This window comes from Anopheles merus, chromosome X, assembly GCF_017562075.2.
Source record: "Anopheles merus strain MAF chromosome X, AmerM5.1, whole genome shotgun sequence".
Classification (NCBI taxonomy): domain Eukaryota; kingdom Metazoa; phylum Arthropoda; class Insecta; order Diptera; family Culicidae; genus Anopheles; species Anopheles merus.
In genome coordinates, this window is record NC_054081.1 from 19,304,147 (window position 1) to 19,319,699 (window position 15,553).

The window sequence follows — 15,553 nt, forward strand, 5'->3', positions numbered from 1 at the left end:
GACAAGCTGCCCGTTCTCATATAAATTTTGCACATGTGTAATGCTCCACTCTTCGCCCTGCACGGGACCACCGGAACATCCTCGAGGTCTCCCCACTGTCTCGAAAACGGTTTAAGGTGTATCGTTAATATTGATTTATGTGCGTGGAACCGCCCCGATCTGAACTGGCCTCTACCGTGAACGTGTGTCTTACGCGGTGTGTTCTTCCCTTTTGGAGCAGGACTGGTGATTTTTATTGTTATTTACTTTTTTTGTTTGCCACCACCTCGTCGACGTTCATAAATGGTAGCCAGCCCAAGAGGGCGTATACAGTTTGCACCATAGACACGTTGCTTCCGATCCGTGTGATCTGAGCTGTTTTTTATTTGCTTTTTAAGGCAAATAAGCGTTTGGGACGGGTAAACTAAGATCGGCTTGGAGCCTGAAGGTCTGTCTTATAGAAGGTTCTCTAAACTTTTTCACTAGCACGTATAAGAGGCCCCAATAAGCTTTCAATCGATCATCCCCCAGTTATTTCGGCCGCTTCTATCTAACTCCAACGGATTTATGAGATTTTTTAGGCGATGCACAGTTATAGAGATTTTAATCGCTTATCACGTTAGTACCAGACCATTATTATGTTTCTCTGGGAGCCAAACACTTTTTGTTTACATTTTTATGAGAAGTGATTAGTGACAGAGTGTAATTGAATATAAACAAACTAAAGGATGGCAAAAATAATTAATTTTAATACAATTTTGGCTGATTTAGTGTTATATTTTCATTGTTTTGATCATTAAATCGGGAAAAAAACAGTTCATTTCATTGAAAAGCGATCATGTAAACAACGTATGTTGACATTTACATTATATTTGAACTAATATCTGCTGTATATTAGACAATTTGAGAACTCACATTATAACTAAAATATATGTGGCTGCATTATATTGATTGAAGGAATTGTTAATTTGCATTTATATTCTCGATGTTTGATCGTTTATGGGCATCAATGAATTATTCTATAAAAAGGAAATAAATAAAAATTTGCTAAAATCGTATACATTACAAAGTTATTTAACATTTTTGAACTGTTTGAAAAAAATCATAATAATACGCCCTATGTGTTACAAGATATTAAGATTTCAAGTCAAGTTATCCCTGGCTATCATATATGATAGCCATGGCACTCAAAGTGTTATAGAGGTATCCAAATACATCTTGTTATTCTTTTTGGCGTTACGATATACGCAGTCATGCCGACCTTAATAAGCTTCCACGAATTGTTAGTACAACACAGTCCTTACGGTACGGATGGGAATCGAACATCGCGAACGAAAATAATGTATTTTTCATATATATCTGAAAGAAATTCTGGTCATACTGGGAACATTTATGGTGCCATAATGTGTAATTAACTGAATTCAATAGCGTATACACCCTTTATGTATGCTTTTGAAGAATCGGTTCCCTCGCCATCACAGATGTCTCTTATATTCGGTTCCAACCATTCGGAGCTTATCCTAACCTGGAACTTGAAGTTGAACGTTGAACACACTCATTGAAGGCTGATTGCAAACTGGTCTCCGAGATGTGGTATCTAGAAAGCAGAGCCGTTGCTGCCGTCCTGTTGCAACAATCATTCAGTTGATCCCAGTGCGACGGAGAGATGGAGATACCTACATTACTACGAGAGATACCAATGTCCCATTGAAGGCGGTAGTAGGTCTCGGATTTTGCTTAATTAATGCAGACCACAAACTGTGCGTGGATGCATTTTTATTACCATGCACACATTCTACGTCGGGTTTTTGGTGTGCCTCCCTTTCCTCGCCATCACCACTGCCAGCGCCAACCAGCGGTTGTCATCACTTTCTTTCGGTTCGTTGACGTTTCGACACGCTGCACGATGATTGGCCCACGGAAACTCGATACGGTTACTGCATGGCAGCGAGTATCTTACCAGGCGCTAAACAACTCTTCCACCAGAAGATCTTCTCGAGATCCGAACAAACGTATGGACGGTTTTACTCTTTTGCGATTCGAGCAAATCGTAGGATCTCTTACATCATAACCGCTACGACCACCATTGCCGAAGCAGCTGTACGACATGCTTCCAAAACGGTTCCAGTATTCGTGACATCTCTACTTGAGATCCACCTTGAATATCTACTTTTCCTGAACAAACGGCTGGGTGCACAGGGAACCGCAGCAGTCGGCTTCTCACAAACCCTGAGAAAAAGCAAGATAGGAAGGAAAAACTAAGAAAAAAGAACAACGTTTGCAGCCGTTCCGTTAATATCCCAAATGGTTGTTGTTTTTTATGCCTCTTTCCTTGTCTCTTATATTTGTTTATTCCTGCCTCTAAAGCTCCATCACGGGAACCTACCGGTCAATCGTTACGGGCGATTTCTTTGACACGAAGAAGTATGTGTGTCACTTCATATTGTATCCAGCAAAAAGCTCTATCGGGCTCATGTAATGATGAAACAAATCAATCCCGCCTCTGGTCATACCTCAATGTGATGAGACCATTGGCTAAGTTAATTATTCGCATATTAATTTGAACCCAGCCTAAAAGTCCGGATCACTCTGGAAAACGCTAGAATGCCTCGTACGGGGATGGTAAGGTTATGTTAAAAACAATACCGAATGATGTCGTTATAAAAATGTAAACAGTCAACTAATTTGAAGAATTGATCAAAAATCAAGGCTGTCGCCGGATCTTGATTTTTTTGTTGTAAACATTTTTTTTTGTTTCACATTTTGCCGTACTGCATGTAAAATATAATAATTCCCGCGGCACTGCTAATGACAATCACTTTAACTGCACGAAAAAGCGTGAACACTTCCGGTACAGAAGCCACCGGCTAAGTGACGAACGCTCTTAACCTTTTGGTACACGGGGTAATTATTGTATCTCAACTTCACGCAAATCCACTTCACGCGGCGTTGTCAATTAACCCGTCTGTTTTGACAAACGATAACTCTTATGTGAGCGTCTCTGGGAGAAAAAGAGCAGACAAAATACATCCCAACTGCAGCACGCCACGGCAAAGATTTATGGATCAGTACCTGCAATAGGGGCCTCACACCAGCGGCACTTATTAACCCTTTCAAATTACAGAGGGCACCCCAAAACATTCGCATGGTGCTCTACGATGACTCTAGGGAGCTTGGATTTTCATCCCTTTCTGATTTTCCCCCGCCTTGAAAAGCGGTTTGAGCGAAAGTTTCACCAACCAGCATGAAAGAAGTGCCATCATATGGGAAATGTAATTTTCATTTGACTTTTAACGGTTCACTTGAGTTAGCGCCATCAACAACGGAACGGAACTCTCCAGTTACAGCCCCCTAGTGGCACGTGCGGTGTTTGTAGCGCTCGGAATTATTTTGCAATATTTTAACACTGTAAGTCTTTAGGTTTGCATTACTCTATTGCACTTGTTTTGGACGGAAAGGTCGGTTTTATTCATTCCTCCTCGAGATGCTGAGGAGTGAATTCACCCCTCTGAGCAAACGGCGCGCCGTGTGCAGTGAACGGTAAAGTCATTTGTTACCATCCCACCTCCCAGTTCCTGAACCTAATACAATTCGAGAGTCGGATCAGGTGGATTTTGGGTTTTGGTCCGGGGATTACGCACAGGCTTCTCCCTGATATAAATGAGACATCAAAAAAGCAGGATAACGAGCCGTTCAGCCTCGAAGTTCGAGAGCGAGAAAAGCAACCCATCGGGGTAATACAATTTTCTGCGCCAACGAAGCCGAACGATGAAGTTGTGACACTGTAGTCGCTAAAGTTGGGTTGGTAGGGGAGTACTTGAGGTACTAGAATTTCGCAAAAAGTTAGTTATTCCCGCAATGTCCATGATTTCTGTACATTTTTTACATACATACATTTTTACAGTAAATTTACATTACAGTAAATTACATTCAAGCCAGTTTTTCTTAACATTAGGTATCGTTTAGCACAAATTTTAGTTTAATATTATAACATTCAAAAATAGGTTCCTCTCACTGGTACGGTGGCAGCCTCTTTGAACCATTTATCTTCCTAAAAGTGGCCAAAAGCTAATCCCACGAAACGAATCCCACACCGCACACGTGACGTTACGCATCAGGCATCCTGCCTGCCGTCACATATTGGGATTTCCTCGCAGCATCCCTCATCGCATTCCACACAGAGAACATTATGGTTACCAACGAAAGTCATCGAAATTAATTTTTAAAATTCGTTGTCTGATTTCCCGCAGGACTAATAAACGGGACCACTGCTCAAGGAAGCAAAACTGAAGGGCCGTGCCAGCCTGGTAACAATTTCCTCGAAAGCACAGTAATTCCTAAGTCAAAGAGCAGTCAGAAAGAGAGAAAGACTACGTATAACAAAAATAACAGCCAGCATATGCGGTGGGAAACGGGATTAGCTTCCGGTGTGAGTACCAAAACCGATGTCGGAAATCCGGTGACTCCGAGGGTTTCGGTACACACATCGGAAGTCTATAAAATGGTTAACGAAAAACTGTACGCTTCAAACTCGCGCTTGTTGTTGGGACATATTTTTCCACTTAGCATCCGAGAAAACAGGAGACAACAAACAACGACAACAACAAAAAAAACTTTAAAATAAAAGGGTGTAATTGAGTGCAGTTGACAAACGTGCGACGACGCATGGCACCGTACCGCGACGACATGGTCCCATTAGGCTAATGTGACCCCGCGGCAAACCCCGCAGATGCTTGCGCAGAGTGGTCCAGAATGAAGTTTGTTGTGACTCGTGGCGTGGAATTCGCTCTTGGTGTGCGTGCTGTTATCATTCCCCCGGTGATGGATGTTACCCAATGGGAGCCCGGCTGTAGTCCATACTGTACAAGAGTTTATCCACTCCTCTACGACGGCTACGACGACGGTGGTGTTGTGTGTTTGCCAGTACTAGAGAATTTTGAAATTTTCCTTTTTTTTTGTTTGCTGACAAGCTAGGCCAGGGAACGGGTGAGATAGAAGTAGGGACTGCCGGAATGTGGTAAGCGATGACATGAAGTGGCGGCGTAAGTGGCCATAAGTATAACGATCTTGAGGCAATTGCTACCGAGCAGACAGCATGCAATACAAAAAAAAGATCGTTATATTACGCTGTCAGCAACTTCAGTTTCGGCAGCTAGTTGACTGTTAATGGAAGTGGAGTGCTTGTATGCACTGCTTATTTAGCGGTATTTCATTAACTATCTAGAGGTCACGTGGTAGGAGGTCCCATGGTAGTCTTCAACTCGCTCGTCTCAAAAACATATCAGTCATGGGTTCAAGCCTTATGTGAACCGGTAAATATAATAAAAAGTGGAAATGATGAACTAAAGAACAATTTGGAAGACTTTTTGAAGTTCTTTTAAACACATATTCAAAATATTTATCTTTCGTTTGGAAAAAATGGATATTAATTTACAGGGTTTTCATATCCAATTCGACATTGTAAAGTAGTTATCAGTTTTAGTCAAATGTGACTTTGATGTTATATGAATAATTTTTAAGTTGTATGAAATATACAAGCTATAAACCTGTGTTCCCGGTATTCATTATACAAGCAGTAAAACAATACAATTTTTTTTAAATAGTACTGCTGGAAATTAGAGATTTTTAATAACCATAGCTGCATTTTTTAAATTCTTTACTTCGGCGAGACTTAGCTACGGACAATAAATTACAACCTTATTTACTATTCATTAAATAAACATTAACAACGAAGCGAATATTTAAGAATTTCCTCATCAATTGCAGTAGTGTTGTCACCAGCAATGTGGACGATGTAGTTGGCTTTAGTAGTTTAAGAATTTTAGTGCTTGTATGCACTGCTTATTTAGCGGTATTTCATTAACTATCTAGAGGTCACGTGGTAGGAGGTCCCATGGTAGTCTTCAACTCGCTCGTCTCAAAAACATATCAGTCATGGGTTCAAGCCTTATGTGAACCGGTAAATATAATAAAAAGTGGAAATGATGAACTAAAGAACAATTTGGAAGACTTTTTGAAGTTCTTTTAAACACATATTCAAAATATTTATCTTTCGTTTGGAAAAAATGGATATTAATTTACAGGGTTTTCATATCCAATTCGACATTGTAAAGTAGTTATCAGTTTTAGTCAAATGTGACTTTGATGTTATATGAATAATTTTTAAGTTGTATGAAATATACAAGCTATAAACCTGTGTTCCCGGTATTCATTATACAAGCAGTAAAACAATACAATTTTTTTTAAATAGTACTGCTGGAAATTAGAGATTTTTAATAACCATAGCTGCATTTTTAAATTCTTTACTTCGGCGAGACTTAGCTACGGACAATAAATTACAACCTTATTTACTATTCATTAAATAAACATTAACAACGAAGCGAATATTTAAGAATTTCCTCATCAATTGCAGTAGTGTTGTCACCAGCAATGTGGACGATGTAGTTGGCTTTAGTAGTTTAAGAATTTTACGACACTTTTTCGTACTAAGGCCGTGAAAGACTCTGCAACTTTGAGAAACTAGACGCAGCTTTTGGAAGTGAAATGAGACGACAGAGGATCATGTGGACCTATGCTACCAACACATTGCTACATATAACTTCACACTGAGGCAACCTTTCTACAGCTAGAGAATGTATGTTTTAGTGTTTCATTTTCGTTGCAGTATAGACAGTTGAACGATGAGACGCGCCCCATTTTGTGGAGTAGTTTTTGATGAGGGAGTTTTTTTTATGTATTATTAGGTATATTATACTTCGCTGTGTGGACCATAAGTTTTGTTGGAGAATGTTTTTTTGCCAAATCTTCCTACAGTCTATTAAGGGCAATTCTGATACTATCTTCGGTAACCCAGCAATTTTGAACAGCGGCCGAGACGAGAAAGCGATGAATCATTGTAAAATGTTTATTCTTGTTGCAAAATAGTATAAAATGATTAATTATCTAAGGACTTCACATCAAAATTTACCATCATTTCATCAAAAATGTGCCTAATTGATTCAACAACCATCAGTGTACCAAATATCGTAGTATACCATGAACGCGTTGTTTACAACTGTCGTATTGGTCGAAGTGCGTAGTTTACAATTGAACAAATTGGGTTTCTTGTTGTTATTTTTGCATTGTAAAGCGTTAAAGGTGTTTTGAGCATCATTTATGGAATCGAATCAGGTTCATCAAGCAACGCAATCTTGAATGACTTTCATACGAAAAAAGTGTAATCTGAACGCCTCTGGTGACATCCTATTGCCAAGTGCGCTCTTGTTCTTCCCTGATCGATAGTTAGATTAAGTCTTGGCTGGAACCACCACCAGACCAGACCACCCCGTGTTGCGCTTCTTTGCGTCTCGTGCATAAACTGTAGCTGGATTCCATTTAACTTCCAGGCAGTGGCGGATTAAGTTGAGTTGAGGCTCTAAGCGGTCACACGGATGTAGATCTTGTTGTAGCGTCGAGGGGGTTGTATCAAATATTCTCAACCAGAGAAGGTATTGAGTATCACTTTTACTTGTGAGTGGGGTCCTCCAGATCGCCGGGCCCCTTAGTTTGCGTAGTGCGCCGCTGCATCCAGGTGATATGAAGAATTGTCAGGAGATATTAAGTGTGTCCTATTCTACTGATTCTTTCTTATTCTACTGATAACACGGTGTTTTCAGTAAAATAAGAAAGTAAAATTTTAGAAGGATTACTCCATCAATTGTGCGATTACGTGGTTTGCAATCATATAATGGAATACTTGAATGCTTCAAATATTTGAAATGTTTCAAATATTTAGGGGATGTTTGCAACGTTGCAATAAAGATTTGCAAGTATATATGGCAACGGTCGGCAAAGTCCGGCCCGCCGCAACATTCAATCCGGCCCGCGAAAGGTTTTGACTGATTTTGAAAGATGGGAAGAAACTATTCCTATAAAAATTACTGAATATCTTTTAGAATATCATTTTACTCCATCGTACTCTTTCAACTTTAATTAAAGTACTATGGAATGACGGATCGTTCGGTATGTTCGAACTCGTGATCAATATACCCGTAACTAGGAGACATAACTGTAGAAAAAAACTAGGAGAGATCATTTCTTAACATGTACATCATTTGAAAGGTAATTATTTAAGCTTCCTTGGACAAATAAATCTAAGACTTTTGGAGTTGTCTTTTATCAGTTATCCGGAAATTTTGCCATTATGGACGAAGACATGTCTATAGACATCCTAAGTTTTCGTGACAAAATTGTTAAAGTAGAGCTTTTGCATCATCTTCTTCTTCTTCTTCTTCTTGTTTGGCTCAACAACCGATGCCGGTCAAGGCCTGCCAACCCACTTGTGGGGTTGGCTTTCAGTGACTTATTGATTTCCCCCCATAGCAGGATAGTCAGTCCTACGTATGGCGGCACGGTCTATTTGGGGCTTGAACCCATGACGGGCATGTTGTTAAGTCGTACAAGTTGACGACTGTACCATGAGACCGGCTCCCATGCATCATCTTAGTCCAGAAAAATTCGATGGAACACATGTGATGGATGTTGTACCAGTTTGCGGGCTAGACCAGGTCAGTTTGCGGGCTAGGGCTATTTTGTTTTATTAGTTTTTCTTAATTTGATACAAATCAGTTGGGTTGCTTCTTCAAATCAAAGTGCTTTTTCATAAGGAATCAGATAACAATTGATCTGACATGGCATGACTTATCCATAAAGAATTATTATAATTACTGAATCTATTTTTATTTCGATATTTTTTCAGCCGTTCGGACTTTTGTATCATCCCCGGAATATCTTAAATATTTTTTGTGGCGTGGGAGGATGGGGTCTTCAGGAAGCGATATTGATCCCTTTTTGTTATGTTTTGACTGATCACATTTTTGGCCATCTATTGCCTATTCTCAAATGATTAAAAATTATAATTAGTTTTTAAAGTAGGTATCATTAATTTTGAACCATACTTGGATGATATAATTACAGAAAAAACAACAATAATAACTAAAATGTTTCTAAAAGATTAAAATGTAATAATTTAAGCGCGATAATTAAAAAAAAAACACATTCGCCTGATCCGCGACACTCGACCATTTACTAAAGTTGGCCCTTTGTCTCAATAGTTTGGCGACCGCTGATATAGGGGAATATTTCAAACGTTCAGGAGAAGTATGTAAAAAGCTATGGAGATTTGTATCCAGCTAAGGAGCGCTCGGTTATAGTGTTGTAGAAATTAAACTAAGATTGTTTTTAAAGCACCGGTTAAAGATTTGTGTGTTTGGGGTGATTACACACATGTGTTTGAAATATTCCCTTATGCTAGCAAACCTCCATAGCAATGTTGTAATCATCCCTTAAGTATTTCAAACATTCCACCGAGTGGATCAAGTAGTCCATTATATGATTTGAAACCCTGTATTTCAACGAGACTACCAATACAACCAGTTATAGAAAACGAAGATTTGAGACTATTTTTTTTATTTGATTATTTGATGGTACTTTCATACTTATTTTGGTACAGTGAACCTATTATTATTTGATTGGAGTTAAAAAATGTCACAAAATGATTTTGTTGTGTTAATATCCTCAAGTGTTGATGTACAGCCACAATGGGTATAGTTTTAGAAAATTGCTAGGAACACTATAGCCATAAGCCAAAATAAAAACATCTCTCGTTTTCTACACATTTTGGGCTTCAAAAAAACATATACATTTTTGAAATTTTTGTCAATACTCATTTTTACTGGAGTAAGTCTTCATGATATAATATAGCCATAATTGGTGCACTTACCCAATGAGCGTCACTTACTCACCTGTCATAATCAAAGGTAATGCTCAAACAGTTGGTCGGACCAATACATGTTTTTTGACGTTTTAGCAACTAATGCTTGGTCAGTCACTTTTTCCCATTTCCCTCACGTTTGAAAATAGCATCTCGTGAAACATCAACTTTTATTTTACACTGTTTTCTTATGTTTACGTTATTTTTAAGCTAAGTTGCAACTTTAATCCATAGATAAATGGTGGACCCATATAAATATGTAAAAATAATTGTGTTTTGTGGCAAAAGAATTATCATTAAACTGCTTTCATGCCCATTTTGCCCCGCTTTCCCCAACATACGTGACAGGATTCGGAAATCACGTCCACTGGTTTCGCAGCGGCAAACAACGACGCCACAACTCAAAGCTATGAAGCTGCTAAATCTTGAAAACCTAGTCAGCGAACCGCTTCCCCATTTTCGCCCTATCACCTCCCCCCAACATTCCCCATCTCCGTCTCATTGAGATTTTCTGGCAAAAGATCTTCTCGAACATTTTTTTTTTGCGAAAAATGAGAAGGAATTGTTAAAAATCAAACGCATATTTTCTTCTGCTATGGTATGGTAGGAATGCAGCTCGAAGGGTCGTAGATTTATTTTTCATCAGTCACGGGGCCTTACTTTCTCATAGACGGCCGTACTGTGCCTCCTGTTGTACATACTGGACAAACAATCCACGGGACCCGCAAATCGACAGGGACCCAGGGGTCCGCCTAGTCCGTCCATCGTTATATTCACTATGGATTTTAGTGGACTTCAACAATTCACAACTTTTTTACACTTTTGCATAATTATTCGAGTAATTTTAAGATTCGAGTATTTTTTTACAGAAGCATAGCTAAAGAGTACCCTCAACAATGAGGTGAAGAAAGTGGTATTCCGATATATGACTTAAGAAACTGTGCAAAATGCCTAAAAGTCAGATGATGAGAGAAAATATGAGGATCCGACATAAAAATGCCACTACTAAACAACTACTAAATCACATGTAACATTTCATTTTTGTAGTTACTTAATACAATATAAATTTACGACTTTGCGAGCTGCCTTTCGTGAGGGTTGTTACGCCTGGTAACAATTTGTTTATTTGAGTAGCGTTTTGGACCTTCTTAGAACTGGCGCTCGCGTATTATAAGTTTTCGCCGCACAGCTTAAAAATTGTCTGTTTTCTCTCGTAGATAATTCGCAACTAACTTTCTCGATGGTGCCTATTCTTCGTCAGCTGATCAGTCTTGACCTCGCTTGACCCTGTTTTGTGATCGCTGCCGAACTTGTTTCTTAACGTCAACGATGACTCCATAATATTGACAGTTTGGGGGTGGTGTTTTGTCCAGCATATGCTCGTGAGTGAGGCGAGTATATCGACTTAATTTTTGTTGGTGAGAGCTATTTTGATAATCTATGAATGGATCTGTGGTGGTTTTAATTGTTTTTAGGAATCTATTTCTTGCTGCCCAGACCCAGTCGATTAATTTTGGTTCTGCACCATTTTATTGCGTCGCTTTTGGAAAGGGTGCCTAGTGATTCTGATGGTTTTAGTCTACCGTTTTTAGCTAAATCATCAGCTTTTTCATTCCCTTTGATCCCTACGTGTCCTGGGATCCAGCAGTAGGTGATGGCTGGTGTTATTTGTTCGATTTGCTGAATGAGAAAATATGGTATTCTGCAGAAAATATGGTGGTGTTGTCTGGGAGCTTTATTTCACAGTTGTCTGTTGAGGAATGGATACCACATCCTGCTGTTGTTTGTTGGACTGAGAGATCTGTGTACAGGTATTCCCCGATATTCGCCATACTCGATATACGCCATTTCGCTATACGCTATTTTCTAAATTTGGGATCCTTTCCGTTTTAAGTTCATAGGCTGAAATTTCAACCTGTCACCTGTTTGCATTATATAGCAGTTTTCGAGCAGCTATCTAAGTGGGTATAATATACAGGTGGGTGTATTAATTTAGAAGGCTGATTTTTATCACTTCTGCTTCTGAATGAAGATTTTAAGAGTGGTTTGTGTATTCGTCAAGCCTCCAGAAAGCTTGTTTTAACAAAATCATCCTGTCATATCCTGTCAGAACGTGATATTCAAATTTGGTTATAAAAAAACATGCTATGAGACCACCTGGACTACATACACTTTGATTCTGAATTCCATCACCAGATCTCTTTAATGCACCTTGGGATAAATGTAAACATCACCTTGTTTTGCCATTTTTCGATCAGATACTCGAGTCTAATGCAAGCTTTGAGGCTAGAATAATCTTGACTGAAAATTGTAGGCTAGTTTTGTATGTGGTTTTGTATGGAGTGTTTACATGATTTCAGCATCCAACGGTCAAACTCCATACAAAAACTGACTAGAATCGTGAAGGGCCCCTTTGACAGTACTTTGAGCTAATTTGATTAATTTTGACACATCGAATTAGCGTTGGGAATTTCGTTAAAAAAAGGAACGGAACGGAACTAGTTCATTTTTCAAAAAGAACGGAACGTGAACCTGGGGTGCAAAAGTACCGACCCAGAGCTTAGAAGCCAAACTGTCAGCCTTCCTGTACCACTAATAGGCTTGACTATTAGTAACTTAAATGCCCATAGCAGGATAATCATCCCAGCGTATGGGGGCACGATCCATTCGAGGCTTTTACCCATGCCGATGTTATTGAGTGGTACGAGTTGACGATTGTATCACGAGATTGACTAATTATTTGAATTTCACTTACTATTTAAAACAAATAGATTTTTTTCTTCACATAAATCATTTACAACATCACGGTACTCAAACGGTTGTCGAATGGAACAGAATGCTTCGAATCGAATGGCTAAATATTGGAATCATGCCGAGTGCCTAGATCAAGTGGATATCGTGGCATAAAAAATAAATACATTTTATTTTTCTTTGTTCATACAGGCGTCCCCCGAGTTACGACCCCCTCGAGTTGCGACAATTCGCAGATACGACGATTTTGATTTTGATAGTGAAAAGTTGTCATCGAGAAGAAATTGATGTATATTTTTGAATTTCCGAGCTGATAACCGTTACACACACATTTCCAAAGATTCCACAACTACCCGATATTGAATATCTATATCGTGTAAACGACTTTTGTGTAAAATTAATACATTATCGAACATTGTTTCAAATAAAAACACGATATGATAGATTTCGACTTTTCAACTTCGGTTATAAACTTTACATTGACAGATATTCGACATACGACTTTTCCGACATACGCCTTGCGTTGGGACTTTTTTTCGGTCCCAAATACAGTCGTATCTCGGGGGACACCTGTCCTGTGAGTATGGGAGAGTGCACGGGCAACACATACTGTGTGCGAGAAAGAGTGAACAGTTATCTTGTATGCAGCCAGCAACAGCCGGACAAAGCCGGTTTTTTTTTTTTCAAGGAACGGAACGCACGAACGATAGCACCTTGCTAACAATATTGAAGCGGCAAAGACCGGAACGGAGTGAACGGAAAGAACGAATTGAACGGAACGGAAAGAACGGAATGAACGGAAAGAACGAAATGAACGGAACGGAACGGAATGAACGGAATGAACAGAATGAACGGAACGGAACGGAATGAACGGAAAGAACGGAAAGAACGGAATGAACGGAACGGAACGATTTTGTATAAAGGATCGGAACGGAACGGCCTACATAAAGAACGGAACTTTTTTATTAGGTTCGGACCGGAACGGCCAGTACTACATCGAATGTCGAATCCAAAATAAATTCTCTTTTGGTCGAATATTAAAAACCATTTAATCATCAAATAACTCATTTAGTGGCTAAAACCTACCTAAAACCAATTCAAGCAAAATTATACGAAAATTAGCTATAATTTGACTGAAATTCGACTTACGCTAATATTCGAGATACGCTATTGCCTCCGATACGCATTAATAGCATATATCGGGGAGTACCTGTATATGTGGTGGTATGTTTTGTATCTATTGTTTTTTAGATGAAGAAAATTTGAGTTATAGTACTATTGCCTCCTGCTCTTATTTTTTCTTTGAGGGCCCAGTCTATGGTTGGTGTGGGGTGATACCATGGTCTTTCGTTAGTGTAGCACAGTTTCGCTATTACTGGGAGTTCATGGTCAGAGAGGTTATTGAAAGCTTCTTTGGATAAGTGTTAGATCTTCATATCCATTTTCCATACATCTACTTGCTGCTGCTAATAGTTTTTCTGTTAGGATATAGTCTATGAAATCCCATTTATTTTTGCAGTGAGATGATTTCGTTACCGTAAGTTGCTGTTGGAATAAGCCATGAATTTAAAATGTATAGAAGGGTTTTTTTTTCTAAATGCTCTTTCTTTTCCACAGCTAAGCATTTTAATGAGGTTGATTTTGGTTTTACATGTTTGTTTTAAATGTGCTAGGTGTGGCTTAAAAGTAATAATTTTGTCTATTATGATTCCTAAAGTTTTTGCTGATATTACTTCTGATATGGAAGAATTGTTTAAGGTATTTTTTTTGTGATTTGTTTATGATGAAAAAGAACTTGTATGCGGGAGGTGCAGGATTTCACTCTTGGATGAGGAAACTTCATATCCGGTACATCTGGACCACTGTTTAACTTTATAAAGGCTATTTTGAAGATTTAATCTGGAAGATCATGTGTAGTTTGCATGCATCGATTTCTATCAATTCCTCCTCAATTTTCGCGACATAATTGTTGGAGTAGAGCTTTTGCATCATATTGGTCTAGAAAATTTCGATGCGTCGCAGCTGGGGGATCTTGGAACTTCGCGTGCTAGGGTGTCATTTCGAAATTCAGTCAAAATTCACCTAAAATGGTCGCATTCAGTTTTGGCGTATTTGCTTGCCGCTGGACGACAATTCTGCTTTCTGTTGTGTTTGTTCATGTTCCCTAGATACTATTTCATTGTTTGGGCGGTTGCATTAACCTTCTGACCAAGCTAACGCAGCAATGTAGTCAGACGTAGCTCGATCTTCATTTTCCTCTTCCATTTGATCCTCAAATCGCTAGCAATACGGCCTTCTTGAACCGTTCCTCTTGAATAAAAAAAATCGCTTATGGTCGTCGATCATTCGGAACTGGGCGATGCTCTGATTGTTGTCTAATAGTGCCAAGATGTTTTAGATGCCAGAACAGGCTTGTACGATGTCCAAAAACTGCCGCACGGTGTCCGTTTGAAACGCTACGGGGTGCTGTTCTCCTTCATCCCCATACGCCACGTAGTGTCACGATCGGTGAAAATTGGACTTAATTTACACCTATCTTACCGCAGCATTACCGGTAATTTAAGAGTAATTTAATGGTAAATTAGCAGTCGTTAATTTACCCATTCGAGCAGTTTTGATGTTAGACTTAGCTTGTATTAACGTGCCATTTCCAGATTTCCAATTGTCTCAAGAACATTAAACGTGTTAGATTTTATAAAAATTCTATAATGGATGTATGAATTGAGCTAAATACTATTTTACATATTTGTATATTTTTGCAAAATTTTGCGACAATTATTACATAAATTATTACAAAAACTAATTTAGAGTTGTACCATAGCTATGGAGACACTTTAAAAGTTTTTATATAAACTAATGTATTTAAAAATCGTCCAAAAAACAAAAAAACATAATTTAAGAAGGTTTTACAGATATACGGATAAGTAAGTAAGTACATTTTTACAGAAATACATTTTTAATTTAAAAAGTGTTTTTATTATTCCTTTTTTGTTTTATGCATTTTATTAGGATAATTATCTACATACAATTTTTAAGATATCACAAATTATCAACACTTGATACAGGTGGTTT